Genomic DNA, 27327 nt, shown 5'->3' with positions numbered 1-27327 from the left:
TAAATAGTCATAGAAAAAAATATTATAGAATATAATTACCTACAACACCTGGTATTCCCAGGTGGTCTCCCATCCAAGTACTAACCAGCCCGACACTGCATAGCTTGGGCATGTCCAGTGTGGTTATGGCTGTAGGTGAACCCAACATAAAGATTCACTGCACATAAATGCTTATTGTTTCAGAGTTCACGGCTGCGCTCTGTGAGCTCCCAACTGTAACGGATGGCTTGCTTGTTACAGCCATGGTCAGGACACCAGCAGCAGCGAGCATCGTGGCGAAGTCCAGCCTGCTACAAGTTGCCTTACAAAGAGAATGGGCTCAGACGGCAAACAGAAGGGCTGTGGTGGCAGGCGAGATAGGACACAAGACAGCAGGATGTGACGTCCCATCCCGCCGTTTCTATTCAAGCTCGTCTACCTCCACAGCCCTTCTGTATGCCCTTTGAGACCCTATTCTCGTGTAGGGCAGCTCGGAGCACCACAGACTTCCACCCAAACGCTCTTAGCTGCAGGTGCGCTGACCGTAGCTGGAACAAGCAACAAGCTGCTCGTTACACTTGGGAGCCTCTTAACCTCTTCACATACAGTGACAGCATTTCTAATACAGCAAACATGATCTCTGGAACAACAAACATTTATGCTAGTGTGGCCACGCTCAAACACCGGAGATCAAGTAAAGTAGATGTGGTAACTTACTAAGAAACGTTACTCATATACATGCTTGCTACATACGCTTTTAACTTAATTTGCTATGTGCTGCTCCTAACAAACTAATATCTATACAAGACAAGGGGACTCAATTAGATACGCACTGCAGAGGATAAGACGATATATCGGATTAATATACCATTGCTTTTGCCAACTACATAATTGCTACTAACCTTTGAAGTACTGTCAGGTAACAAGTAGCAACCAGGTCCAACACAGCATAGCTTCCAAGATCCGACGAGATTGGGCATGTCCAGTGTGGTGTGGCTGTAGGGGAGGAACAATTTTTAATTTAGATCTTACTTCTTACCGCTTGTCAGTTCATTAAAGAGTTAATAAAATAAATGTAAATAGTCAGAGGCGACTGTTATGGCAGTATAAAATCACCTACAGCACCTGGTATTCCCAGGTGGTCTCCCATCCAAGTACTAACCAAGCCCGACACTGCATAGCTTACAAGATGAGATTGGTAATGTCCAGTGTGGTATGGCCGTAGGTGATCAATCTTCTTCTTACACCTCTTTTACTACTCACCACCAGTAATTATCAAGTTAATATAATAAATGTAAATAGTAATAGAAAAGAACATTATAGTAGCATAAAATTACCTACAACACCTGGGATTCCCAGGTGGTCTAACGCTAACCAGGCCCAACACTGCATAGCTTACAAAACAAGATTGGGCATGTCCAGTGTGGAAAAGCAATAGGTGAACACAAAGATTCACTGCACATAAATGCTTATTGTTTCAGAGTTCACGGCAGCTCTCTGTGAGCTCCCAACTGTAACGGATGGCTTGCTTGTTACAGCCATGGTCAGGACACCAGCAGCAGCGAGCATCGTGGCGAAGTCCGGCCTGCTACAAGTTGCCTTACAAAGAGAATGGGCTCAGACGGCAAACAGAAGGGCTGTGGTGGCAGGCGAGATAGGACACAAGACAGCAGGATGTGACGTCCCATCTTGCCATTTCTATTCAAGCTCGTCTACCTCCACGGCCCTTCTGTATGCCCTTTGAGACCCTATTCTCGTGTAGGGCAGCTCGGAGCACCACAGACTTCCACCCCAACACTCTTAGCTGCAGGTGCGCTGACCGTAGCTGGAACAAGCAACAAGCTGCTCGTTACACTTGGGAGCCGCTTAACCTCTTCACATACAGTGACAGCATTTCTAATACAGCAAACATGATCTCTGGAACAACAAGCATTTATGCTAGCGTGGCCACGCTCAAACACCGGAGATCAAGTAAAGTATATGTGGTAACTTACTAAGAAAAGTTACTCATATACATGCTTGCTACATACGCTTTTAACTTCATTTGCTATGTGCTGCTCCTAACAAACTAATATCTATACAAGACAAGGGGACTCAATTAGATACGCACTGCAGAGGATAAGACGATATATCGGATTAACAAACCATTGCTTTTGCCAACTACATAATTGCTACTAACTTTTGACAATGTTACATTATTTTATAATATTTAACATCTGTGGAATATTATGTACACGTTATAAATATTTTTAGGATTTACATTGATCAAGTAAAAAATATATAGGCCCAAGTTTCTACTATATTAAAAGGAACTACATATATATTTATTCATATATTATATTTATATCCTTGAGAACTATAGCGCAGTGATTCTTTATGTTGTGTTCTGTATTTATTTTTCAAGGCCTTGCAAGCTTTGTGCACTTGCAACTGGGTACGCTCTTTCAAATACAAACTAAATACATAGCGCCAAGGGAAAGGCGTTTCTGCGACCCTCCCCATTTTTTAATATAATTGTTATTACCGTGGCTGTAGGTGAGCAACAAATTCTCTTAGAACCCATACTTCTAAGCTTATTAAATACATTACTGGTGGTAAGATAATTAATGTAAAAAGTCATAGAATAGACTGTTATGGCAGTATAACATCACCTACAGTACCTGGTATTCCACGGTGGTCTCCCACAAAACTACTAACCAGGCTCAACACTGCTTAGCTTCCAAGATCAGACGAGATTGGGCGTGTCCAGTGTAGTATGGCCGTAGGTGATCAAAACTTATTCATAGACCTCTTTTACTACTTACCACCAGTAAATTCATTAACTATAAACCATGTAAATAGTCATAGAAAAAAATATTATAGAATATAATTACCTACAACACCTGGTATTCCCAGGTGGTCTCCCATCCAAGTACTAACCAGCCCGACACTGCATAGCTTGGGCATGTCCAGTGTGGTTATGGCTGTAGGTGAACCCAACATAAAGATTCACTGCACATAAATGCTTATTGTTTCAGAGTTCACGGCTGCGCTCTGTGAGCTCCCAACTGTAACGGATGGCTTGCTTGTTACAGCCATGGTCAGGACACCAGCAGCAGCGAGCATCGTGGCGAAGTCCGGCCTGCTACAAGTTGCCTTACAAAGAGAATGGGCTCAGACGGCAAACAGAAGGGCTGTGGTGGCAGGCGAGATAGGACACAAGACAGCAGGATGTGACGTCCCATCCCGCCGTTTGTATTCAAGCTCGTCTACCTCCACAGCCCTTCTGTATGCCCTTTGAGACCTTATTTTCGTGTAGGGCAGCTCGGAGCACCACAGACTTCCACCCCAACGCTCTTAGCTGCAGGTGCGCTGACCATAGCTGGAACAAGCAAGCTGCTCGTTACACTTGGGAGCCGCTTAACCTCTTCACATTCAGTGACAGCATCTCTAATACAGCAAACATGATCTCTGGAACAACAAGCATTTATGCTAGCGTGGCCACGCTCAAACACCGGAGATCAAGTAAAGTATATGTGATAACTTACTAAGAAAAGTTACTCATATACATGCTTGCTACATACGCTTTTAACTTCATTTGCTATGTGCTGCTCCTAACAAACTAATATCTATACAAGACAAGGGAACTCAATTAGATACGCACTGCAGAGGATAAGACGATATATCGGATTAACAAACCATTGCTTTTGCCAACTACATAATTGCTACTAACTTTTGACAATGTTACATTATTTTATAATATTTAACATCTGTGGAATATTATGTACACGTTTTAAATATTTTTAGGATTTACATTGATCAAGTAAAAAATATATAGGCCCAAGTTTCTACTATATTAAAAGGAACTACATATATATTTATTCATATATTATATTTATATCCTTGAGAACTATAGCGCAGTGATTCTTTATGTTGTGTTCTGTATTCATTTTTCAAGGCCTTGCAAGCTTTGTGCACTTGCAACTGGGTACGCTCTTTCAAATACAAACTAAATACATAGCGCCAAGGGAAAGGCGTTTCTGCGACCATCCCTTTTTTTTAATATAATTGTTATTACTGTGGCTGTAGGTGAGCAACAAATTCTCTTAGAACCCATACTTCTAAGCTTAAATACATTACTGGTGGTAATATAATGAATGTAAAAAGTCATAGAATAGACTGTTATGGCAGTATATCATCACCTACAGTACCTGGTATTCCACGGTGGTCTCCCACAAAACTACTAACCAGGCTCAACACTGCTTAGCTTCCAAGATCAGACGAGATTGGGCGTGTCCAGTGTAGTATGGCCGTAGGTGATCAAAACTTATTCATAGACCTCTTTTACTACTTACCACCAGTAAATTCAATAACTATAAACCATGTAAATAGTCATAGAAAAGAATATTATAGAATATAATTACCTACAACACCTGGTATTCCCAGGTGGTCTCCCATCCAAGTACTAACCAGCCCCGACACTGCATAGCTTGGGCATGTCCAGTGTGGTTATGGCTGTAGGTGAACACAACATTAAGATTCACTGCGCGCATAAATGCTTATTGTTTCAGAGTTCACGGCTGCTCTCTGTGAGCTCCCAACTGTAACGGATGGCTTGCTTGTTACAGCCATGGCCAGGACACCAGCAGCAGCGAGCATCGTGGCGAAGTCCGGCCTGCTTTAAGTTGCCTTACAAAGAGAATGGGCTCAGACGGCAAACAGAAGGGCTGTGGTGGTAGGCGAGATAGGACACAAGACAGCAGGATGTGACGTCCCATCCCGCCATTTGTATTCAAGCTCGTCTACCTCCACAGCCCTTCTGTATGCCCTTTGAGACCCTATTTTGGTGTAGGGCAGCTCGGAGCACCACAGACTTCCACCCCAACGCTCTTAGCTGCAGGTGCGCTGACCATAGCTGGAACAAGCAAGCTGCTCGTTACACTTGGGAGCCGCTTAACCTCTTCACATTCAGTGACAGCATTTCTAATACAGCAAACATGATCTCTGGAACAACAAGCATTTATGCTAGCGTGGCCACGCTCAAACACCGGAGATTAAGTAAAGTATATGTGGTAACTTACTAAAAAAAAAAGTTACTCATATACATGCTTGCTACATACGCTTTTAACTTAATTTTCTATGTGCTGCTCCTAACAAACTAATATTTATACAAGACAAGGGGACTCACTTAGATACGCACTGCAGAGGATAAGACGATATATCGGATTAACAAACCATTGCTTTTGCCAACTACATAATTGCTACTAACTTTTGACAATGTTACATTTTATAATATTTAACATCTGTGGAATATTATGTACACGTTTTAAATATTTTTAGGATTTACATTGATCAAGTAAAAAATATATAGGCCCAAGTTTCTACTATATTAAAAGGAACTACATATATATTTATTCATATATTATATTTATATCCTTGAGAACTATAGCGCAGTGATTCTTTATGTTGTGTTCTGTATTTATTTTTCAAGGCCTTGCAAGCTTTGTGCACTTGCAACTGGGTACGCTCTTTCAAATACAAACTAAATACATAGCGCCAAGGGAAAGGCGTTTCTGCGACCCTCCCCATTTTTTAATATAATTGTTATTACCGTGGCTGTAGGTGAGCAACAAATTCTCTTAGAACCCATACTTCTAAGCTTATTAAATACATTACTGGTGGTAAGATAATGAATGTAAAAAGTCATAGAATAGACTGTTATGGCAGTATAACATCACCTACAGTACCTGGTATTCCACGGTGGTCTCCCACAAAACTACTAACCAGGCTCAACACTGCTTAGCTTCCAAGATCAGACGAGATTGGGCGTGTCCAGTGTAGTATGGCCGTAGGTGATCAAAACTTATTCATAGACCTCTTTTACTACTTACCACCAGTAAATTCATTAACTATAAACCATGTAAATAGTCATAGAAAAAAATATTATAGAATATAATTACCTACAACACCTGGTATTCCCAGGTGGTCTCCCATCCAAGTACTAACCAGCCCGACACTGCATAGCTTACAAGATGAGATTGGTAATGTCCAGTGTGGTATGGCCGTAGGGGAGGAACAATTTTTATTTTAGATCTTACTTCTTACTGCATGTCAGTTCATTAAAGAGTTCATAAAATAAATGTACATAGTCATAGAGGCGACTGTTATGGCAGTATAAACTCACCGACATTTTGTATCTGTTAAAACTGTTAACACAACTGCAGCGTTCTTCACATTGGAGCTCATATTCCAGTCTGAGGACAGACATTTAGGTTGCAGTTATTGCGCTGTGTGAGCAAAAATGGGGGTCCTGCTCCACAGTTTCTGGGGTCCCATCACAATTTATGCCTCACTCCCTGTAGCGTGTAGCAATGCATATTTTGCACTGAGAATGACATGAGGGCCTATTTACTAAACCTTGGAGAGAGATAAAATGGAGAAAGAGAAGTCCCAGCCAATCAGCTCCTCACTGTCATTTTTTAAATGCAGCTGTAAACTGAAAGGAGTGGATTGGCTTTCTCTAAGGCTAGTGAATAGACCCCACGGGGAGAAGGAACAGGGGGGCAGAGGGCTGGAAGGGAATAGCGCACAGGAGCGCAGAAGGGGTACAGAAATGGAAAGAGAGAGGGTGAGCAGATGGGTACAGACATGGAGAGGGTGAGCAGATGGGGTACAGACATGGAAAGAGAGAGTGAGCAGATGGGGTTCAGACACGGAGAGAGAGGGTGAGCAGAAGGGGTACAGACACGGGAGAGAGGGTAAGAGGGGGCACAGACATGGAGAGAGGGTAAGAGGGGGCACAGACATGGAGAGAGGGTAAGAGGGGGCACAGGAGAGCAGAAGGGGTACAAACATAGGGAGAGGGAAACAGGTGCCACAGAGGTGGAAGGGCAGAGTACATGAGAGCACAGAAGGGGTACAAACATGGGAAAATAGGAATAGGGGAGCACCTGGTGAGAGTACAATATATATACATTTTTTACGGTAGTGCTATAATAAACATGTGCTAGCTTTGTACACACAGCCTGCAGCAACATTATTATAACAGCAGGATACCAGGGTCAGCTTCCTTAAATAATCACAGGACACCACAGTCCTGTCCCACCTCTATTATAATAACAGGATTCCTGGCTAGGCTTCACTTTGTATTATAAATATCTATTTTCCATCAACTGCTTGGAAATATGAACTGCAATAATTAGACAGTGAGCAATCAGGTAACCGTACAGAGGGGGGGCCACATTAAAGTCAATTTAATTCAATAAAAATACTTGCAGACAGCTGTGCTGCAGCAATGTCTTTCCTAGAATGTACCAAAATTGGCAGAAATAGTGAGTATACTGTATATGAGAGACACATGCTGCCTGAGCTGAAGAGAGCTTCCTATGCCACAAAAAGGATCCTGGCAGGAAAGGCTGTCATCTGGCAGCCCAGCAGAGATGTTTGGGAAATCAGGCTTCCTCCTCCTGTGCCAGACCAACACACCACAGCAGAGAACCACTCCAAATAGAAAATGAATTTTGGATTCCAAGGGAAGAGGGTAAAAGCCGGAAACATAGTAAATGCATTAGAAAAGCCAGAGATTATACTACATGTATCGAAAAAGCCGGAAATCTATAGTAAATGTATTAGAAGAGCCGGAAATCATATTACATGTATTGAAAAAGCCAGAAATCATAGCACATGTATTAAAAAAATCTAAAAAATTTGTATGTACGAAAAGCCGCGGCTAATAGGAAAGCATGACACATTTTTGGTGAAAAGTTTGAATTGTAAACTTTGACAAACTGCAGCTTTTTACACCTAGTTGGATCTGGCCCTTAATATGATTTCCAGATTTTTTCAATACACTTTACATGGTTTCCGGCTTATTCAATACATTTAATAAGATTTCCAGCTTTTTCAATACATTTAATTTCCGGCATTTTTCAATACACTTCATGGTTTCCAGCTTTTTCAATGCATTTACTATGGTTTCCGGCTTATTTAATAAGATTTCCAGCTTATCAATGAATTTAATAAGATTACCTGCCTTTTCAATGCATTTACCCACACCAGGTTTCAAGTGAAGATCATAATTATATTGTAACCTGGGCCTAATGCCCAGTCACTCACACAGGCTCAGGCCTGCCTACTTCCAGCTTAACCTAGTGGCCTGGACCCAATGTCCAGACCACTTTATGTACTGGGCTCAGGTCTTTCGGGCCTAACTGCAGTGCACAAAAAAGGGGACTTGGGCCTAATGCCAGAGTCATTTTATTCTATGGGGCTTAGGCGCCTGTCTACTTACAGTAGTGGTCAGGGTCTAACACTCAGAGCCACTCATAATGGGCTCAGGCCTAGAATCTGCCTTTTGGTACCTTATGAGAACTACGCCTAGTGCCCAGTTCAGTAACAAGGTGGCTTTATTGTTATCTGGGCCTAGTGCCCACCTCTCTGGCCACAGACCTAGAGCCCACCTAACGATGGCACAATTTGTGACCTGGACATAGCACCCAGGTTATACACCTAAATGGACAACACCAACCTAAAGGGTCTAGGGCCCTCTACAGAGCACGGGCCTAGTGCCCGCCTAATTCCCCACAGGCCTAATGCCTGACTGTGGCCACGGGCCTAGTGCCCGACTACCCGGATGATCTAGGAAGGCGTTAATAACAGAGACTACCTGTGCGATGGGAGAGGCTGCGGGGGGGGGGGGGCGGGAGCTTCGTAAGCTCTTTTCATCCCACCCCCGTAGCACTCTCCGCTCCTCACTTGCATTCTTCGGCCGCTCCTTCGTTTCTTCACGCAGCCGCCGGCGTCACCGTCCCTGATGCTCGCGACGAGTTCCGGTCTCTTTCCCGCGCGCAGGAGCCTTTGCCACGTGGTGTTTTTATTTGCTCTGCCGCCGACTGATTGGCTCTACCTACCGGTAGCGTCTGACGTCAGACGCAGCAGGCGGGGCGAGATGAGACTCAGCGGGGCCGCGATTGGCCCGCTATGGCTGCTGGGGGGCAGCGCCAGATTCGAACGCCCGCCTCTTCTTAATGGCTGCTTCTGCGCCCGCTGGGATGTCTCTGTGCCCCTGCAGCAGTGGCTGTGCTGAGGGTAGTAACTATTTCCCCTTCGTCAAACGGACCTCCCTACGTCGGGTATGACGCAATCATTGGGGCGTGGCTTGCAGTGTGACGTTAGATTCGGGGCGCGGCTTGCCGGGGCGGGAATGATTTGAACTCCGCGATGTGCTTAGCGATGTCAGCGCCGCGGAGGCTCCGGGGCTATACGGGGCCAGAGAGCTGAGAGAAAAGCCTCCACGGCACCCCGCCAGGAGCCCGGCACACTCCCGCTGAGCGACCCTGGAGCGCCACCGACAGAGGACCCTTTATCCGGGGAGAGAGCAGGTGATGCCCGAGATCTGAGCCGCACTCCCCGCAGCAGCGCCGACACCCTCCCGCCCCAGCAGCGATCCTGTGGGGGCTAAGCAGAGCTAGGCCTCCTTCTCCCGGGCACAGTTCCTCGGTGTGTCCTGTGATAACTCGGCCGTTGCCATGGATCTGGGTTGTGGCCCTCCCCCCACCGACACCCTGCATCTCACCCCGAGGTGGATAGGAGCAGAACGGTGACTACCTGGGAAGCCCTGTGTGTCACCCTGTACCCTCCTGACCCCTGTGTGTGTGTGACACCCCCCTGTCCCTGTGTCACCCTGTACCCTCCTGACCCCTGTGTGTGTGTGACACCCCCCTGTCCGTGTCACCCTGTACCCTCCTGACCCCTGTGTGTGTGACAACCCCCTATTCCTGTACCCTCCTGACCCCTGTGTGTGACACTCCCCTGTCCCTGTGTCACCCTGTACCCTCCTGACCCCTGGGTGTGACACCCCCCCCTACTCCTGTGTGTCACTTTGTACCCTCCTGACCCCTGGGTGTGACACCCCCCTATTCCTGTCTCACCCTGTACCCTCCTGACCCGTCTGTGTGACACCCCACTATCCATGTGTCACCCTGTACCCTCCTGACCCCTGTGTGACACCCCCCTATCCGTGTCACCCTGTACCCTCCTGACCCCTGTGTGACCCCCCCTATACCTATGTCACCCTGTACCCTCCTGACCCCTATGTGTGTGACACCCCGCTATCCGTGTTACCCTGTACCCTCCTGACCCCTGTGTGTGTGACACCCCGCTATCCGTGTTACCCTGTACCCTCCTGACCCCTGTGTGTGTGACACCCCGCTAATCCCTGGCACCCTGTACCCTCCTCACCCCTGTGTGTGAGACACCCCCCTATTCCTGTCTCACCCTGTACCCTCCTGGCCCGTGTGTGACACCCCCTATTCCTGTCTCACCCTGTTGCCCCCCCTACCCGTGTGTGTGACACCCTGTTGCCCCCCCTACCCGTGTGTGTGTGACACCCTGTTGCCCCCCCTACCTGTGTGTGTGTGACACCCTGTTGCCCCCCCCCTACCTGTGTGTGTGTGACACCCTGTTGCCCCCCCCCTACCCGTGTGTGTGTGACACCCTGTTGCCCCCCCCTACCCGTGTGTGTGTGACACCCTGTTGCCCCCCCTACCCGTGTGTGTGTGACACCCTGTTGCCCCCCCTACCCGTGTGTGTGTGACACCCTGTTGCCCCCCCTACCCGTGTGTGTGTGACACCCTGTTGCCCCCCCTACCCGTGTGTGTGTGACACCCTGTTGCCCCCCCTACCCGTGTGTGTGTGACACCCTGTTGCCCCCCCTACCCGTGTGTGTGTGACACCCTGTTGCCCCCCCCTACCCGTGTGTGTGTGACACCCTGTTGCCCCCCCTACCCGTGTGTGTGTGACACCCTGTTGCCCCCCCTACCCGTGTGTGTGTGACACCCTGTTGCCCCCCCTACCCGTGTGTGTGTGACACCCTGTTGCCCCCCCTACCCGTGTGTGTGTGACACCCTGTTGCCCCCCCTACCCGTGTGTGTGTGACACCCTGTTGCCCCCCCTACCCGTGTGTGTGTGTGACAACCTGTTGCCCCCCCTACCCGTGTGTGTGTGTGACACCCTGTTGCCCCCCCTACCCGTGTGTGTGTGTGACACCCTGTTGCCCCCCCTACCCGTGTGTGTGTGTGACACCCTGTTGCCCCCCCTACCCGTGTGTGTGTGTGTGACACCCTGTTGCCCCCCCTACCCGTGTGTGTGTGTGTGACACCCTGTTGCCCCCCCTTCCCGTGTGTGTGTGTGACACCCTGTTTCCCCCCCTTCCCGTGTGTGTGTGTGTGACACCCTGTTGCCCCCCCTTCCCGTGTGTGTGTGTGTGTGACACCCTGTTGCCCCCCCCTACCCGTGTGTGTGTGTGTGTGTGACACCCTGTTGCCCCCCCTACCCGTGTGTGTGTGTGTGACACCCTGTTGCCCCCCCCTACCCGTGTGTGTGTGTGTGTGACACCCTGTTGCCCCCCCTACCCGTGTGTGTGTGTGTGTGACACCCTGTTGCCCCCCCTACCCGTGTGTGTGTGTGTGTGTGTGACACCCTGTTGCCCCCCCCTACCCGTGTGTGTGTGTGTGTGTGACACCCTGTTGCCCCCCCTACCCGTGTGTGTGTGTGTGTGACACCCTGTTGCCCCCCCCTACCCGTGTGTGTGTGTGTGTGACACCCTGTTGCCCCCCCTACCCGTGTGTGTGTGTGACACCCTGTTGCCCCCCCTACCCGTGTGTGTGTGTGTGTGACACCCTGTTGCCCCCCCTACCCGTGTGTGTGTGTGACACCCTGTTGCCCCCCCTACCCGTGTGTGTGTGTGACACCCTGTTGCCCCCCCTACCCGTGTGTGTGTGTGACACCCTGTTGCCCCCCCCTACCCGTGTGTGTGTGTGACACCCTGTTGCCCCCCCTACCCGTGTGTGTGTGTGACACCCTGTTGCCCCCCCTACCCGTGTGTGTGTGTGACACCCTGTTGCCCCCCCTACCCGTGTGTGTGTGTGACACCCTGTTGCCCCCCCTACCCGTGTGTGTGTGTGTGACACCCTGTTGCCCCCCCCTACCCGTGTGTGTGTGTGTGACACCCTGTTGCCCCCCCTACCCGTGTGTGTGTGTGACACCCTGTTGCCCCCCCTACCCGTGTGTGTGTGTGACACCCTGTTGCCCCCCCTACCCGTGTGTGTGTGTGTGACACCCTGTTGCCCCCCCTACCCGTGTGTGTGTGTGACACCCTGTTGCCCCCCCTACCCGTGTGTGTGTGTGACACCCTGTTGCCCCCCCTACCCGTGTGTGTGTGTGACACCCTGTTGCCCCCCCTACCCGTGTGTGTGTGTGACACCCTGTTGCCCCCCCTACCCGTGTGTGTGTGTGACACCCTGTTGCCCCCCCTACCCGTGTGTGTGTGTGACACCCTGTTGCCCCCCCTACCCGTGTGTGTGTGTGACGCCCTGTTGCCCCCCCTACCCGTGTGTGTGTGTGACGCCCTGTTGCCCCCCCTACCCGTGTGTGTGTGTGACGCCCTGTTGCCCCCCCTACCCGTGTGTGTGTGTGACGCCCTGTTGCCCCCCCTACCCGTGTGTGTGTGTGACGCCCTGTTGCCCCCCTACCCGTGTGTGTGTGTGACGCCCTGTTGCCCCCCCCTACCCGTGTGTGTGTGTGACGCCCTGTTGCCCCCCCCTACCCGTGTGTGTGTGTGACGCCCTGTTGCCCCCCCCCTACCCGTGTGTGTGTGTGTGACGCCCTGTTGCCCCCCCTACCCGTGTGTGTGTGTGTGACACCCTGTTGCCCCCCCTACCCGTGTGTGTGTGTGTGACACCCTGTTGCCCCCCCCTACCCGTGTGTGTGTGTGTGACACCCTGTTGCCCCCCCTACCCCTGTGTGACACTCTGTACCCCCTTAGTAAATAGACCCCTCGTTCCTCAGGACTCCACACAGTTCAAGTTTTCCAGGTCACCCGGCAGCAGTGTCTTAACTAGGGGTGGTCATCCTGGGGTAGTGCCCTGGGTACCATGGGACCAATGGCGCCGTCAGTAGCGGTCCAGGTCCGTCTCAGTTAGTGTTGTGCAGACCGCAGTGAGTGCGGTCCACACTACACACTTACAAACACACCATCGCCGGGTTGTACAAACGTCTTACCTGGCAGCAGTGTGTTTGTTTTATGAGCCAATGGGAGTCAGACAGACTTTCATTGGTTGCTGCACCCACGGTAGTAACTATTTCCCCTTCGGGGAACAGATCCACCTACGTCAGATATGACAGCGGATATGGGGGCGTGGCTGTGTGCCATTTGAATCGGGCGTGACTTGCCAGGGTGGGAATGATTCAGACAGTCTAGTCAACAGTGTCAGTGTGACTGGGAAAGAGAGCTGAAATGGCAGAAACCAGCCGCTTGTTCAATGTTGTCTACTCCCGACTCCTGGTGTTTGGTGACTGTTTCCAATTTCACCCCATGTGCAGTGCCTGTTTTCTTCCATGGTATAGAAGTTTTAAAAGATGAGAACATAACTTTCTTCTTTGGGTTCCTTAGGGTCCACAGGAATTACCTTGGGATATATAGTTGAACAGTGTCCACTGCACCAAACAGCAAAGCTTTGGAGCTCCCAGCATGCACAGGGTCCTCCTCCCTACATACCCCAGCCACAGGCATTATTTTTTTGCTTGGTGCGCGGCAAGACGCACCTGTTATAACAGCCGGACTGCTAGGCAGTCCTAGGCTTTTCTCTTTTATGCTTTACCTTAACTTTGTAAGACTTCAGAGTTTAGCGGAACCAGCACCAAGAATTATGCTTCTTGTCTACTCCATCTACCTCCGCCGACGCTGAAACACCAGTATTGCTTTATGCCCTGAGGTTCTCGGCAGGCCTCAACGTGGCTTAGCTGGCAGCCAAAAGAGGCTGAGGTCCAGGACTGCAGTTGGGTAAACTGAGATGTCAGGTAAGGATTCCCTTCGTGGTATCGTGCACAAGCAGTCCCTTGCCTCTTGTGTTGAGACGCATCAGAGGCCGCTGCGGGTGAAGGCCTCGGCTAACGTTTCCTCACTAAGGTGGTCGGGACCATATTGTCTTGCCGGGGAGGGAAGCAGTCAGGAAGCCGACAGACGTAATCCTGACCGCCGGATTTCTGACTGTCTAATATTGGCAAGTGTCTAATGACAGGTGTCTAAATCGCAAAGCCTGTTATTAGACCTACGTCGGGAGCCCGACACCCGGCTTATTGATCGAAGGTAAGCCGGGCGCGGACATCCGTGGCGGGGGGGTTTAGACTTAGGGTTAGGCACCCTCGGGGGACTTAGTTTTAGGCGGCGGGGAAGGGGGCGTTAGGTTTAGGCACTGAGAGCGGGGGTTAGGCACCCCCCTAAGGGACGGTTATGGGGGGGGGGGGGGGGGAATTAGGTTAGCATACTTGACTTAATGGACGATCGGGATTTCCACCTCTGTCGGGCTGTCACTGTCGGGATTTGAACCGCCGACAGGCTGTCGTAAATCATACCGATCCCACCAGGGGTGGGTGGTAAGGCGCACTAGTCAATGTCTTATTACCGTGTAGTTCAGCGTACCCGGCCGTCAAAATCGCAGCCTAGGGTAGATGAGGCTCTCCACCGTCCACTCCTCCCCCCAGACGCAAACTTCCGGGTAAGGATTCCCACGTCTGGTATAAATTACCTCCTCGTGTGTGAAACGCGTGCAGTTTAGCCCCTGTCCACTGCTGGAGCAGTTGGTCTCAGAGGTTTGGTCTGTCTCTATAAACTGCTCCCTTTGGTTTGGCATATAGCGTACTCTATATCCTACCATCTCCCTACGGGGGCCGGTCAGTTGATTGAGTCCATATTGCTGTAGCAATTGCACGTCTTTTTGCATTGTATGTGACTATGCCAGCTGCTGTATGTACACTGTTTATGTTTTCATAAACTGTCAGGTACTGCTAGCGCCTTGTTTCTCCTTATAACCTCTAAGGGTGGGGTGTGTCATTGATAGTGTCACATTTCATTTAGACTTGCATATTTTATACCCTCTGTACATTTTCAAATTATATCTGAAGGTAAAGATGAGGATGGGAGTCCTCCGGTGCTTATATACTGTAATTCCTGTGCTGCAGGCCTGTCTGAGCAGAATGGTAATCTGAATGGGTTCTGTAAGAACTGTAGCAAGAGACAGCTACCTAATACATCTGTTTGCCCTCCATGAATCCCGGTTGGGCTAATGCGACTGTTCACTCTAGCCAGAGAATACTACCATCTTCAGCCTCTCCGGAGGTGGAAAGACTAGTGGTAGTAAAGAAGCAGGGGCATAAAAGGGGCTCTCGTTATGTATTGCCTCAAGAGTCTGACTCAACCTACTCGTCAGACGATGATTCTCAGACTTCTGGGTCAGTCTCGGTGAAGGAGTACCATCAATACGTGGTGGGTGTTCACTCTCTGGTAAGTGCGGTGAGGTCTGTCCTCAATATTGAGGAGGAGGAGGAGGTTGCACTGACCTCTAAAGAGGTCTTTAGATGTCATGTGGTGTCTAAGGACTAGTTCCCACACTCGGGACATTTGACAAATTTCATGTATGAGGCATGGGAAACTCCTAGCAAGCATTTACCGGCCACTAGGAAGGTGACCTCTCGAAGCTCATTTGCACCAGGCGTGTGTAACAAATGGGAAGTTTACCCCAAAATAGTTTATATCACTAGATTAATTAGAAGTGCTAAATTGACCATTCCTGCAGCATCCTCCTTAAAGGAGTGTATGGATAGAAAGCTTGATACTTAAGTCAATGTTTTCTCTATCTTGGGCCATCAACAGGCCAGCTACGGCTGTAGCTTGGGTGGCCAAGGCTATAGAAGATTGGATGAAGTCTCTGAGGGAGACTATAGTCGACCCAACAAAAGAGCAAGGGTTCCTTCTGGAACAGATGCAGGAAGCGGCTATGGCATCCAGGGTCTCGGCTAACTGTGTGGCAGCCTGGAGAACCCTTTGGTGAAAGACCTGGAAATCAGATCCAGGGTCTAAAAAGGCTCTAGAATCGTTCACAGGCAAGGTGCTGTTTGGACCAGGATTAGATGATATTCTGACTTCGTTGGCAACACCGAAGTCTGCTGAGTTACCATCTACTTCTAGAAAACAGTTGTCATCCCGGTCCTTTCGTCCACAAAATAAGACGAGGAAACCGTCCGCGGCCAGACAGGGTCAGTCTCCTAGAGGACCACCCAAGAAGTCTTTGTCAACCAAGCCAGACTGTAAGCCTACTGTCTGATGGGGCAGGCCTCCCCCTGGAGGATGTCAGGGTTCGAGGCCGACTATTACAGGTTTCCAAGGCCTGGCAGCAGACAACTACGAATGCCTTGGTACGAGAGCTGGTTGCTCAGGGTTATGCCATAACATTCCAAAACCAACCCCCTTAGAGGCTTGTTACAAACCTTCCTGCGGACCCAGTCAGAGTCTCGGCCTACCGGGAATCTTTGGGGGCTCTCCTGGACTCAGGAGTTATAATCCCAGTTCATGTGATGCAACAGGGAAAAGGGTACTGGTCAATTTTTTTTTTCTACTGCAGGGTCCATAGGGCTCCACAGGAGACCTTGGGGTATAGGCTGATGACGTCAGTCGTCGAGCACCTCAATAGTTAAATTTGTGCTGCCAGGATGCTCCAGGCTCCACTCCTATACCCCGCCCCCATGCCAAGGCACCTCAGTTTCGTAGGTGCTCGGCACGGAGTCGAATCACCTCAAGGAGGCTGCGTGGACAGACCCTGAAAATAGTTTTTTTTTTCTTCAAGAGTGGTCAGCAGGGATCACGGCGGGTGTCTGGGGGTTTTAGCTAGCAAAAGCCCCCAGACGCCCAGGACTGTGGCCGGACTCCACAAGGGACGTTTCAGGTAAGCAGCAGGCATCCGCGGCAGTTGCCCGCTGAAGTCAGTCTGTCTACTTCCCAGGTTGGGGGTCTCTGGGAAGGGCTGCATGTGTCAACAGACACAGCGCCTGCTCTGACACTAGACCACCAGGGAAAGGGGGCCACAGCGTGCAGATGTTGTGGCATCCCTGGGGTTAATAGCATGCCAGGGGAGCGGGCCTTCCCTGTACTGCACAGCCGGCCCCTCCCCCGCTGCTCTGCGCGCCTTTCCACAGCGGTCTGGTGGTTGCAGGCAGCTCTCCCTCAGGCACGCACCCTATGAGTCCTCCGTTGGCCATTTTATGTGCTAAAAACGCTGGTCTCACTGGGAGCTGCGGAGCCTGGGTCCCCCTGCATACCGCTACTCCACGTAGGTCAGTGTATGTAGCACTCTTCCTACTAGACACAAGGTCTAGTTAGTTGATAGAGATAAAGGAGGGAGAACTTATTGTGGGAGGATTGTGTACCTTGTGTACCAGAAATGCAGGATTACCTGCTGGGCCCAGCTCTTCTCAAGAGCCGCCCTGGGCTTGTTTTGCACAAGCACTTACTACCCTGATGGGTCGGCTTGCTGCACCTCAGGTGGCCCCACAATTGGGTTACACTCCGCAGGTAGCTATGCCATCTACGTCACAGGGAATTCCCCGACAGTTGGTTGTGGCTCATAATGTGCCCATACAACCTACCCCCTACCAGACATCACCTGAACCTGTATGGGTTAATACTCCAATATGGTGTAAAACCTGACGGAGGTGTTACAGGGGGAGTCCTTCCAGCGTAACGCTTGGAAGGAGGTACTGTCTTCTTAGTCCACTTACTATCGTGATGACGTGTCGACTGATGGGGAGATTCATGACTTGTCTGATACAGAGCCCCCTCAAAAAGAGGTGGAGCCAAAGTCCAAAATTTATGTACATGGTCTCATTCGTGCGGTCCGTGTGGCCATGGATTTTGGGGATGAGGATACCCCAGCGGCCAAATCCAAACATGCTTTCTTTAAGGAAGTTAAAAGCTCAGCGACAGCTTTTCCTCTGTCGGATCAGCTAGTTGAGCATCTGGAGGAAGCCTGGACAAACTCCAAGCAGGAGATTTCAACAGCAGAGAGGGTTAGAGGCCACTTATCCGTTTGAAGAACGGTATTTCTCTAAATGGGAGACTCCTCAGGTGGATTCTCATGTCACGCGCCTTGTCAAAAGTGCGACACTTTCTATGCCGTCCATGTCATCATTGAAGGATGTTACGGACAGATAAGTTGAGGCATGCCTAAAGTCCATTTATTCCCCCTCAGGGGGGGGGTGGGGCACCATATGCTGGGTGGCCAGGGCCATGGAACGTTGGGCTAATGCCTTGGAGACGTCCTTGCCTGTAGAGACTACGAGTGAACAAATTGAACTGGTAGGTTTATTCAGAGACTCGGCTACTTATGTGAATGAGGTTGCTTTGGATGCTTGGGCCTCATTCAGACCCGCTCACAAGCGCTGAGCGCTCGCAAGCAGGTCGATGTTAAGCACGCAAGCCCCGGAGCGAGAGAAATTATCTCGCTCTGGGGCTTACTACAAACGGGGCAGCTGTTGATGAAGGGGGGGTGGCTGGGGGGGGGGGGGGAGTTTGCTTGTGCTAAGTGTACCCAGTTAGGTGTGGGGGGGTGGGTTTGCTGGTGCTAAGTGCCCAGTAAGGTGGTGGGGGTTTGATGGTACCGAATGTGTCCATTAGGGGTGCCGGGTGTGCCCAGTAAGAGGGGGTATGCAAAGAGTGCCCATTGAGAGGGGTTCAAAGTGAGCACTCGAATATGGCGGAGGGGTTGCTGGTGCTGTGTGCCCAGTAAGGGGTGGAGTTTGCTGGCGGTGTGTGCCCAGGAACAAGGGGGGGTTGCTGGTGCTGTGTGACCAGTAAGGAGGGAGGGGTTGATGGTGCTGTTTGACCAGTAAGTGTGGGGGTGTTACTGGTGTTATCTGTGCCCATTAGGGGGGATGGTATGTGTGCCTATTAAGAACATACAAGTCTGACTTGTGCAGTAGGGGAATGGGTATATGACCCTGCAAAATGGATGGTGGATGCTTTTATTAGGCACATGTTTATGTTTGCTCAGTAGGTGTATGGAAATTGAGGTGGTGGGGCGGGCTGTGGCCCTGATTCAGAGCCGCTCGTAAGCGGCCGCTCGTTTGTTCTAACCGATGTTCGCACAACTGTGCATGTGTACAGATTTTAATACGCATGCGCGAACCAGTCAGTGCAGCCGAAAATTGTGTGCTCGCTAAATAGCGAATGCCTGCTATTTTGAGTGATTGAGGCGTTTGTGGGTGGTAACAGGGGAAGGTGCTTGAAAACGGGGAGTGGAGATCAGAACGCAGGCGTGCCTAAAGGTCAAAACGGGCGTTTTAAGGGTGTGCATAATTAATAAAGCAGCGTCATCAACCACGTCACTTGGTTGTTTTGTAGTCAGAACTGCTCACATGATTGTGGTAGGAAAAACCAACCACAAGAATAGCGAGCAGTTCATACGCCGTCCGATGTACTCGATTAATCTAATAAATAGCGGACATGACGTATGATGCGAGCGGCCAGGGGTCGTTTTTCTCAAAATTACGTTCGCATGTTTTGTTTGCTCATTCAGACATAGAGGCGTGTACAGACCGCAAAGAGCGAACGGTTAATTTAAATAGCCAGCCCCTTTTTCTGGACGAGCGAGCGCAAATAGCGTCCGTCTCTGAATCGGGCCCTGTGTCTAGTAGGTATACTGGTATATTCCAAGTGCGCACTTGGGGGATAAGTATGTCTGTTTACAAATGCACTGTAGAGGGCTGGTAAGGGTGCCCAGGAGGCATCTAAACAGTGGATGGTGGGTAACTAATATTAGTAGGCACTGATAGGAGTAAGTGTTCATGTATGTATAGTGTTGGGTGCTCAGTAGTTTAAGGCATGTATTCCTATTAGGACATTTACCTGTCAACCTTCTTACCTGTTGACCAATTGTCTGTCTATCTAAGTACTGTCTATCTCTTATACCACACATGGTCTGTGTGCTATTTGTTATGTACCAGCCACTGTCCAGGAGCCACCTTGGGTGTTCTTATCCCAGGTTATGACGCAGCTAGTGGACCACTTATCGGCTCCCACGCTGCTTCCCACAATGGGGTACCCACAGCTGTTACAACCTATTATGTCGGTACCCTCTATGCATCCTCCTTGGATGGATGCTTATGCCCGCTCAGTTCAGAATATGGCTAAAACGTCTGCCACCTATCAGCAAATGGTAAAGGCAGACAGACCGTAAACCACCAAAGCATATAGTCGAACTGTATCATTCGAGTCCACCAAGCTTTCAGATTCTGACGCATCATCTGAGGAGGCAGATGATGCACAAGGTTCTCTCTCCGGGCTGCACTCGGGCAAGGAGAACCGTCATTCAACAGTTGATAGCCCTTTAGTGAGGATATAGATGATGATGATGAACCGGCCCCTAAGCCTAAAACTCTGATGTTTAAACGTCAAAAGGTGGTTAAGACTGAGGGCCTGATTCAGAGCCGCTCGTAAGCGGCCACTTGTTCGCTCCGAGTGGTGTTCGCACAACTGCGCATGCGTATGGGTCGTAATGCGCATGCGCCAACCAGTCATTGCGGTCGGAAATCGTGCGCTCATAATACAGCGAGGGGCTGCTAATTTGAGTGACAGAATGAGGCGTTTGTGGCTGGTAACAGGGGAAGGTGCTTGAAAACGGGGGAGTGGAGATCCGAACGCAGGCGTGCCAAACGGCCAAAACGCCGTTTTATGGGAGTGCATAATTGGTAAAGGAGCGTCATCGACCACGTCACTTGGTTGTCTTTTAGCCTGAACTGCTCGCAGTGATTGCGGGAAGTAAATCCTACCACAAGCACTGCGAGCAGTTCAGACACCTTTCGATGTTCCCGATTAATATAATAAATAGCGGAGATGACTTATGATGCGAACGACAAAGGGGCGTCTTTAGAAAATAGCGAGCGCATTTTTCGGACGCTCGCTCAAACATAGAAGCGTCAACAGACCACAAAGAGCGAGCGCTCAATTTAAATATCCGGCCCCTTTTTAAGAACAAGCGTCCGCAAATAGCATCTGGGTCTGAATCAGGCCCTGAATTCCCTCAATCAGACCAGCTCACTGAGCTCATGGGGGAAGCTTGCGGTACTCCTGGCAAACCGTTCCTGGTCCCAAAAAGACTAGCGTCTTTTTACCCTCTGCCTAATAGTGAGTGTACTAAATGGAAAGTCCCTCCTACTGTTGATTCACATGTAGCACGCTTAGTCAGAAGCTCTGTGCTGCCTTTACCATATACATCCTCCCTTAAGGATGCCACATATAGAAAACTGGAAACTTGTCTCAAGTCAGTCTACTCGCTTTCTGGTGCTATCACTAGGCCAGCTATGGCTGTGGAATCATGGCTCCCGTGGCAGCCTCAAAATCTGCCTTTCTGCCATAAGCAGCTGCCCCTAAACCTGCGCTGTCCTCTTCTCGGTCTTTTTCGCCCCCAGGGTAAGGCAAGTGAACAGTCCTTTCCCAGGCAGTCTAGTTCTCACAAGACCACCAAGCCGCGATCCAAGCAGTCTTTGTCCAGTTTCCAAGTCTGATGACAAACAATCCACCTGATGGGGTGGGCCTCCTCCTGGGGGATCCCTGGGTGGGAGGCCCGACTCTTGGCATCAAACATACGCCTGGGTCTGAGAAGTGGTCTCTCAGGGGTATGCCTTCACCTTCCTGAGGCGTCTTCCCCAGCTATTTTTTTTTTTGTACAGGTTCTCCATCAGATCCCATCAAGGCCCTGGCCCTCCAGGAAGCCATTCACTCCCTCCTGCTTTCAGGTGTGATAATACCGGTTCCTTCTGGTTTTCCACTTTTTTTTTTAAAAAGCCAAATGGGTCCCATCGACCTATTCTGAATCTCAAATCCTTGAACAGATGTATCCAAATGTCCATGTTCCACATGGAAACTCTACAATCAATTGACCTGGCATTGGAGCCTGGGGTTTTCATTGTCTCTATGGACATTTAGGATGCATAATTGCATGTGCCTATTACTCCAGCCCACCAACTGTTCCTACGGTTTGCAGTCCTTCAGCAACATTACCAGTTTTGGGCGCTGCCCTTTGGTCTGTCAACAGCCCTTCGGGTCTTTAACAAAATAATGGCAGTTATTATTGTTCACTCTTGCTCCGGCGGCAGGCAGGGCGCCGAAGTTAGAGAGGGCACCTCCACGCGCGCCGCCATTGAAAAGGGTGCCAGTCTATAAGACTCGTCACCTTTTCGTCACTCTTGGTGGCATGCCGGGCAGTCCACAAGCAGTTCTGACAGGCGTCTATTCATCCACGGTGACTGGTTCTCCGCACATTTCCCCACCTGCGGGGCACTGCGACCCATGGGTGAAGACTGCACCCGCAGGCTGTCTTAGCACTGCGCGGTGAGGGCAGGGAGCAGTGCTCCGCTAAAAGAGCCTAGCGGGAATGCTAAGTTATGGTGGACTACCTCAGGCGCCTGGGAGTCAGAATCCTGCTATACCTAGATTTCCTCTTAATCTTAGCACATTCATCGCCATCTCCAGCTGACTTTGGACTGCCTGCAAGCACAGGGCTGGGTCATCAATTGGAAAAAGTCCTCCCTATCTCCGACACAGCGGATGGTACATCTGGGGTCACTCCTGGATTCTCGAATACCAAGGATCTTTCTGCCAGCGGACAAAATTTTGGCACTGCACCTGCGTGTGTGCAACTTGCTCCACAATCGGAAGGGTATCCATTCACTCAGCAATGCAGGTCCTGGGGTCCATGGTATCAACCTTCGATATAGTGGAATACACCCAGTTCCGCTCCAGGCCCCTTCAACAACTGATTCTCTACCAGTGGAATATGCAGTATCATCTGATCCAGTCCCAGACGACCCTCCTGTCTCCGGAGGTTCGGCATTCCCTCTCATGGTGGCTACAGATATTCCATCTGGACAATTGTCGCCACTTCTGGATTACAAATTGGGAGCTTCTCACTACAGATGCCAGTCTTCGTAGATGGGGTGCATTAATTGGTCATCATACCTTTTCAGGTGGACAACCCAGGAAAATTGCCTGCCTATTAACATTCTGGAGCTTCCAGCAGTGTACAGAGCACTCACAAGACCTTCTCCGGGGCAGGCCAGTACAAATCCAGTCCAATAACACAACTGCGGTAGCCTACCTCAACCGTCAGGGAGGCACGCAAACTCAGTAAGCCATGCGGGAAGTGGAAATCAACCCAGTCTGGGCCGAATGTCCCTCTCCCGGCATTCTCTGCAGTGTTCATCCCTGGAGTCCTCAACTGGGAAGCGGACTTCCTAAGCCATCAGGACATACACGCCGGAGAGTACACTCTCCACCCGGATGTCTTTCAACTTCTGGTGGACAAATGGGGCCTGCCAGACGTAGACTTCATGGCGTCACGTCACAACCACAAGGTCCACAGGCCCAGGACCAGAGACTCCTCAGCCGCCTTCGTGGACACTCTGGCATTGAGGTGGGACTTCAATCTCACATACCTCTTTCCTCTAATCTCCCACCTCCCGAGAGTTCTTCGAAAGTTCCAGCAAGACGGTGGCACGGTGATACTAATAGCCCCAACCTGGCCCAGACGACATTGGTTCACCGACCTCTGGAGTCTCTCCATAGACTCTCCTTTTTTGAAGTTCCTCTATGGCAGCATCTACTATCACAGGGTCCTTGCCTGTACCCAGACCTACCTTGTCTCTCTTAGACGGCGTGGCTCTTAAGTCATCCCTCTTAGGATCCAAGGGTTTCTCTCGCTCTATGGTCCAGACAATGCTCAGGGTACATAAGCCTTCCTCAGCCTGCATCTCTTACAGAGTTTGGCACTCTTACTTTCAATGGTGCTCCCCCAGAGGCTATGACCCTACAGTTTTTAGGGTCTCCTGGGTGTTTGCCTTTCTCCAGGCTGTATCAGATTTCTTCCTCCACCTGGCCTCCCTTAGAGTTCAGGTTTCTGCTCTATCAATCTGGTTTCAACAAAGGATCGCTCCCCTGCCTGATGTTAGAACAGTCTTTCATGGTTTTCTCCGCCTTCAACCTCCCTTTGACACCCCCCCCGTGGCATTTTTTCTTGGTTCTCCGGACTCTACAGGCTCCTCCATTTGAACCTCTGGACTCAGTAGACCTCAAGTGGCTGACGGCAAACGCACTCTTTCGCCTCGCTATTTCCTGTGCCCGCAGGGTATCTGATTCGGCAGCGCTCTCCTGTCGCTCCCCATTCTTGATCTTTCATCCAGACAGAGCTGTCCTCCGTACCAGGGCTGCTTACCTCCCTAAACTGTTATCCTGGTTCCATTTGAATGAAGGGATTGTGGTTCTGGCATTCCAGTCCTTGGATCTTTCTGCAGGTGAAACCTCCTTGGATGTGGTTCGTACGCTTCGAATCTATGTGGATTGTACTAATTGCTTTAGGAAATCAGATTCTCTTTGTGTTGTATGAGTTAAGTAGACTTACCTTTGGTAACTTTTTCTTCGAGCTCCACAGGGAGCTAAAGCTTTTACTGCTTTGATGTCTTGATATCTCCAACCACACACCCCATGGTATCTCTGTGGGGTATGCAGTCGGTAAGCTGGCAGACCTAATGCCGACAGCCGGCTTCCCAACTGCTTAATTCCGGCGAGGGTTAAATGACCGGCGTCTAAATCTAGACGCCTGTCATTTTACCGACGCCGGGAGACCGGCACCCGACATTGAAGGTGACGGGCGCCGCTGCGGACAGCCGAGGGGAGAGTTAGGTTTAGGGTTCCCGGGGGGGGAATTAGGGTTAGGCATCCTCCCCCGGGAGGTTAGGGTTAGGCTAGGGGGAGGGGGGGGGTTAGGCTTATGCACCCCCCGAGGGGGACTTAGGGTTAGGCAGCGGGGGATGGGTTTAGCCCTTAGAGGGGGGATTAGGGTTAGGCACTAGGGGGGAAGGTTAGGGTTAGGCACCCTAAAGGAGGGTTAGGGGGTTAGAAATAGGCTAGCTAATACTTACCTTCAACGATCGAGTTTTCCTCCTCTGCCGGGCAGGGGTCCGGTGGTAAATCTTACCGATTCCCTCTGTGGATCCTATGGACTTTGAAGAAATAGAGTTGACAGATTCTACCATAACTCTTAATTTTCTCTCCTTCACTCTGATGTCTAAATTGTTAATACATCTCAACATTATTGCCACCTGTTTCACGAAGCAGGGAGAGCTACAGCAGTGCGATAAGTACTGCTATGCCCCCCCCCCCCCCCCTGTGTCAAAATGTACCTTAGAGTGCGTCATGGAATGGTGGTTTCGTTGGAGGATGCAGTCAGCTTGTCCACACACAAATGTTCCCATTTATTAGGTCTACATGGTTATATTGTTAAGGTTATACTTTCGAGCAGGGCCGGCTTTTGGGGTGATTGACCAGTGCGGTCGCACAGGGGCAACACCTCATAGAGGGCGCACCCCTCCACACCATCCCGATGTCAGCATGACCGCACTGTTACAACTGTGGGCCGAAGTGTCCCGCTGGTGGTCTGGTTTGGAGGTTGGCCACCCCCCACTGTTGCACAACGGTGCTGGACCACAGAGTCTGAATAGATGCTGCGCGCAGCATCCATTTAGTGCCGACAGAGGGCTGGGGAAAGCCCAGCTAGTGACAGTGCTGGGCCCGCCCCTAGCTTGATGTTACATGGGAGGCGTGCCATGCGGGCACAACCCCAAATAATGTAACTTTGTGGGTGTGGCCTATGGTAATTAGGCCATGCCTCGAAGCTGCATGACTAGGGCACACAGGGTGTGGGTATCCCTGGAGTCTGCCCTACTTACCAGAAAAACCATTGCTGACACAATAACCATGCTGACAGTCTCATGTTTACCTGGTCATCGTCACCCTAACATACTGAACCCGTCATCCGGACTGTGCTGAGCTACAGAGAGATGTTAAATATATTACAACAAAGAAGAGAGCTGTCAGCCTTACATGTACAGGAGCTGTTCTCAGAATAAACAATGACAATATATTCTGTATCTTAAATGTGGTACAATGTAATATACCTTAATAAATTCATGATACATAAAATTCATTTTCTTGTAAATATGATTTAAAAATGTTGGTTGTATTGATGTTTTAAACATCCAAAATGTGCTACAATTTTTGGGGGATTTGCTGGGTACGCACTAGATGATATGTTGGCTGATCTGGCGGATTGGGCTGACATTGTAAACATCGGCCAGTGTGTAACCACTATAGACTACCATGCTCTGTCCCACAGTTGTCCATCGGGATCGTTCAGTTGGCCTGCATGTAGTGACGATGGAACAACCCAGCTGCCGACGGCAGGCAGCTGAATGGAGACAGTGCCCGACAGTTCTGCACAAGATCATGTAATATGTACTGGCTATCCAGTATGCTGGCCCGTCACATCGCTGGGTACACACATCGGTAAGTGTGTACCCAGATAAACTTTATTTTATTGTAAATGGTCATACAATGGGTACATATAAGGTGTCTTACCATATTACAAAACTGAGCAACATCATTGCCATGACTGAGTGACCTGCACAATGGGAGAAACTCCTGTGAAGGATACCTTATATCGTTATTATATAATTGCATAACTACATCGTAACCACAGGGCTTGGTGTATCTGGTCAAAAGTTATTATGTAGACCAGAGGTTCCCATACTCGGTCCTCAGGACATCCTAACAGTCCAGGTTTTAAGGATATCGAATTAGTACCTCAGTCAATTTGATTTAATCACCTGTGGTCAACCATGGATATCTCTGAAACCTGAACTGTTGTGGTGCCTTGAGGACTGCATTTGGAAACCTTTGATGTAGAAACAATAATGTCAGCAGATTCAACATGTCGACATCTGGAACGCCAACTTTCACAATGTGGGCAATGAAAATGTTGACAGCTAATTTTAACTGTGATGGTGGGTACACACTGGGCGATTAAAGTGGACGACTGAACGTTATCGTTCAGTTGTCCACTTTATCGTCCATTTTTAACCCCAAAACGATGACGCGCGTTCCCGCGGGTCGTTTGTCATCATCGGGTTAACATGCAGGCCAACCTGACGATCTCGTCAGGGTGCTGCATGTTGGGGAATGGGGGAGAGAGCCCGGCGCTGAACGATATCGTTAATGAACGACATTGAGCACAGCCTGCCGGGGACACACCACACGATATCGCTCAGGGAGCATATCGTGTAGTGTGTACGCACCTTAAACCATGACATTTTGTTTACACTCGCAGTATGTGAGCATTTCATGTATTGCCATTTTTGCAGGTGTCAACATGTTGGTTGTTGACCTTTTAACATTCAACATAATGGTGTCATCGTTTTGACTGTTGACTTAATGACCACACACCAGGACTCCAAAAATGAGAATGGCCCTGCTTGTCAGAGCTTACATTCTAGAGCGAATACCCAGTACTCACCTATGGGCATATGAGCAGTTGGTTTGTTAAACATGGTTACACCACACAATATTAGGAAGGTTTATAAATGAACTTTACACACAATAATTATACAGGACTTAACATTAATTCCTCACCAGTCTCTTTGCCACTCTGA

At 49.8% G+C, this 27327-nt stretch overlaps 1 long non-coding RNA gene and 4 pseudogenes across 2 annotated transcripts in view; 1 reads left to right on the top strand and 4 right to left on the bottom strand.

The window, feature by feature from the left end:
* Nucleotides 1-1092: 1092 nt before the first annotated feature.
* Nucleotides 1093-1206, bottom strand: LOC148506556 (5S ribosomal RNA; annotated as a pseudogene).
* Nucleotides 1207-2627: 1421 nt separating this feature from the next.
* Nucleotides 2628-2746, bottom strand: LOC148506555 (5S ribosomal RNA; annotated as a pseudogene).
* A 1411-nt stretch (nucleotides 2747-4157) lies between these two features.
* Nucleotides 4158-4276, bottom strand: LOC148506554 (5S ribosomal RNA; annotated as a pseudogene).
* A 1417-nt stretch (nucleotides 4277-5693) lies between these two features.
* Nucleotides 5694-5812, bottom strand: LOC148506553 (5S ribosomal RNA; annotated as a pseudogene).
* A 3329-nt stretch (nucleotides 5813-9141) lies between these two features.
* LOC148506531 (uncharacterized) overlaps nucleotides 9142-27327 on the top strand; it is a 555606-nt gene continuing 537420 nt past the window's right edge. For both annotated transcript variants that reach the window (XR_015869775.1, XR_015869776.1), the window contains exon 1: nucleotides 9142-9338. This is a non-coding gene — a long non-coding RNA (uncharacterized LOC148506531). The remainder of the gene's footprint in view (nucleotides 9339-27327) is intronic.

Source organism: Taudactylus pleione, unplaced genomic scaffold, assembly GCF_031769625.1.
Source record: "Taudactylus pleione unplaced genomic scaffold, aTauple2 ptg000400l, whole genome shotgun sequence".
NCBI classification, from domain to species: Eukaryota; Metazoa; Chordata; class Amphibia; order Anura; family Myobatrachidae; genus Taudactylus; species Taudactylus pleione.
This window is presented reverse-complemented; position numbering and strand designations above follow the sequence as displayed.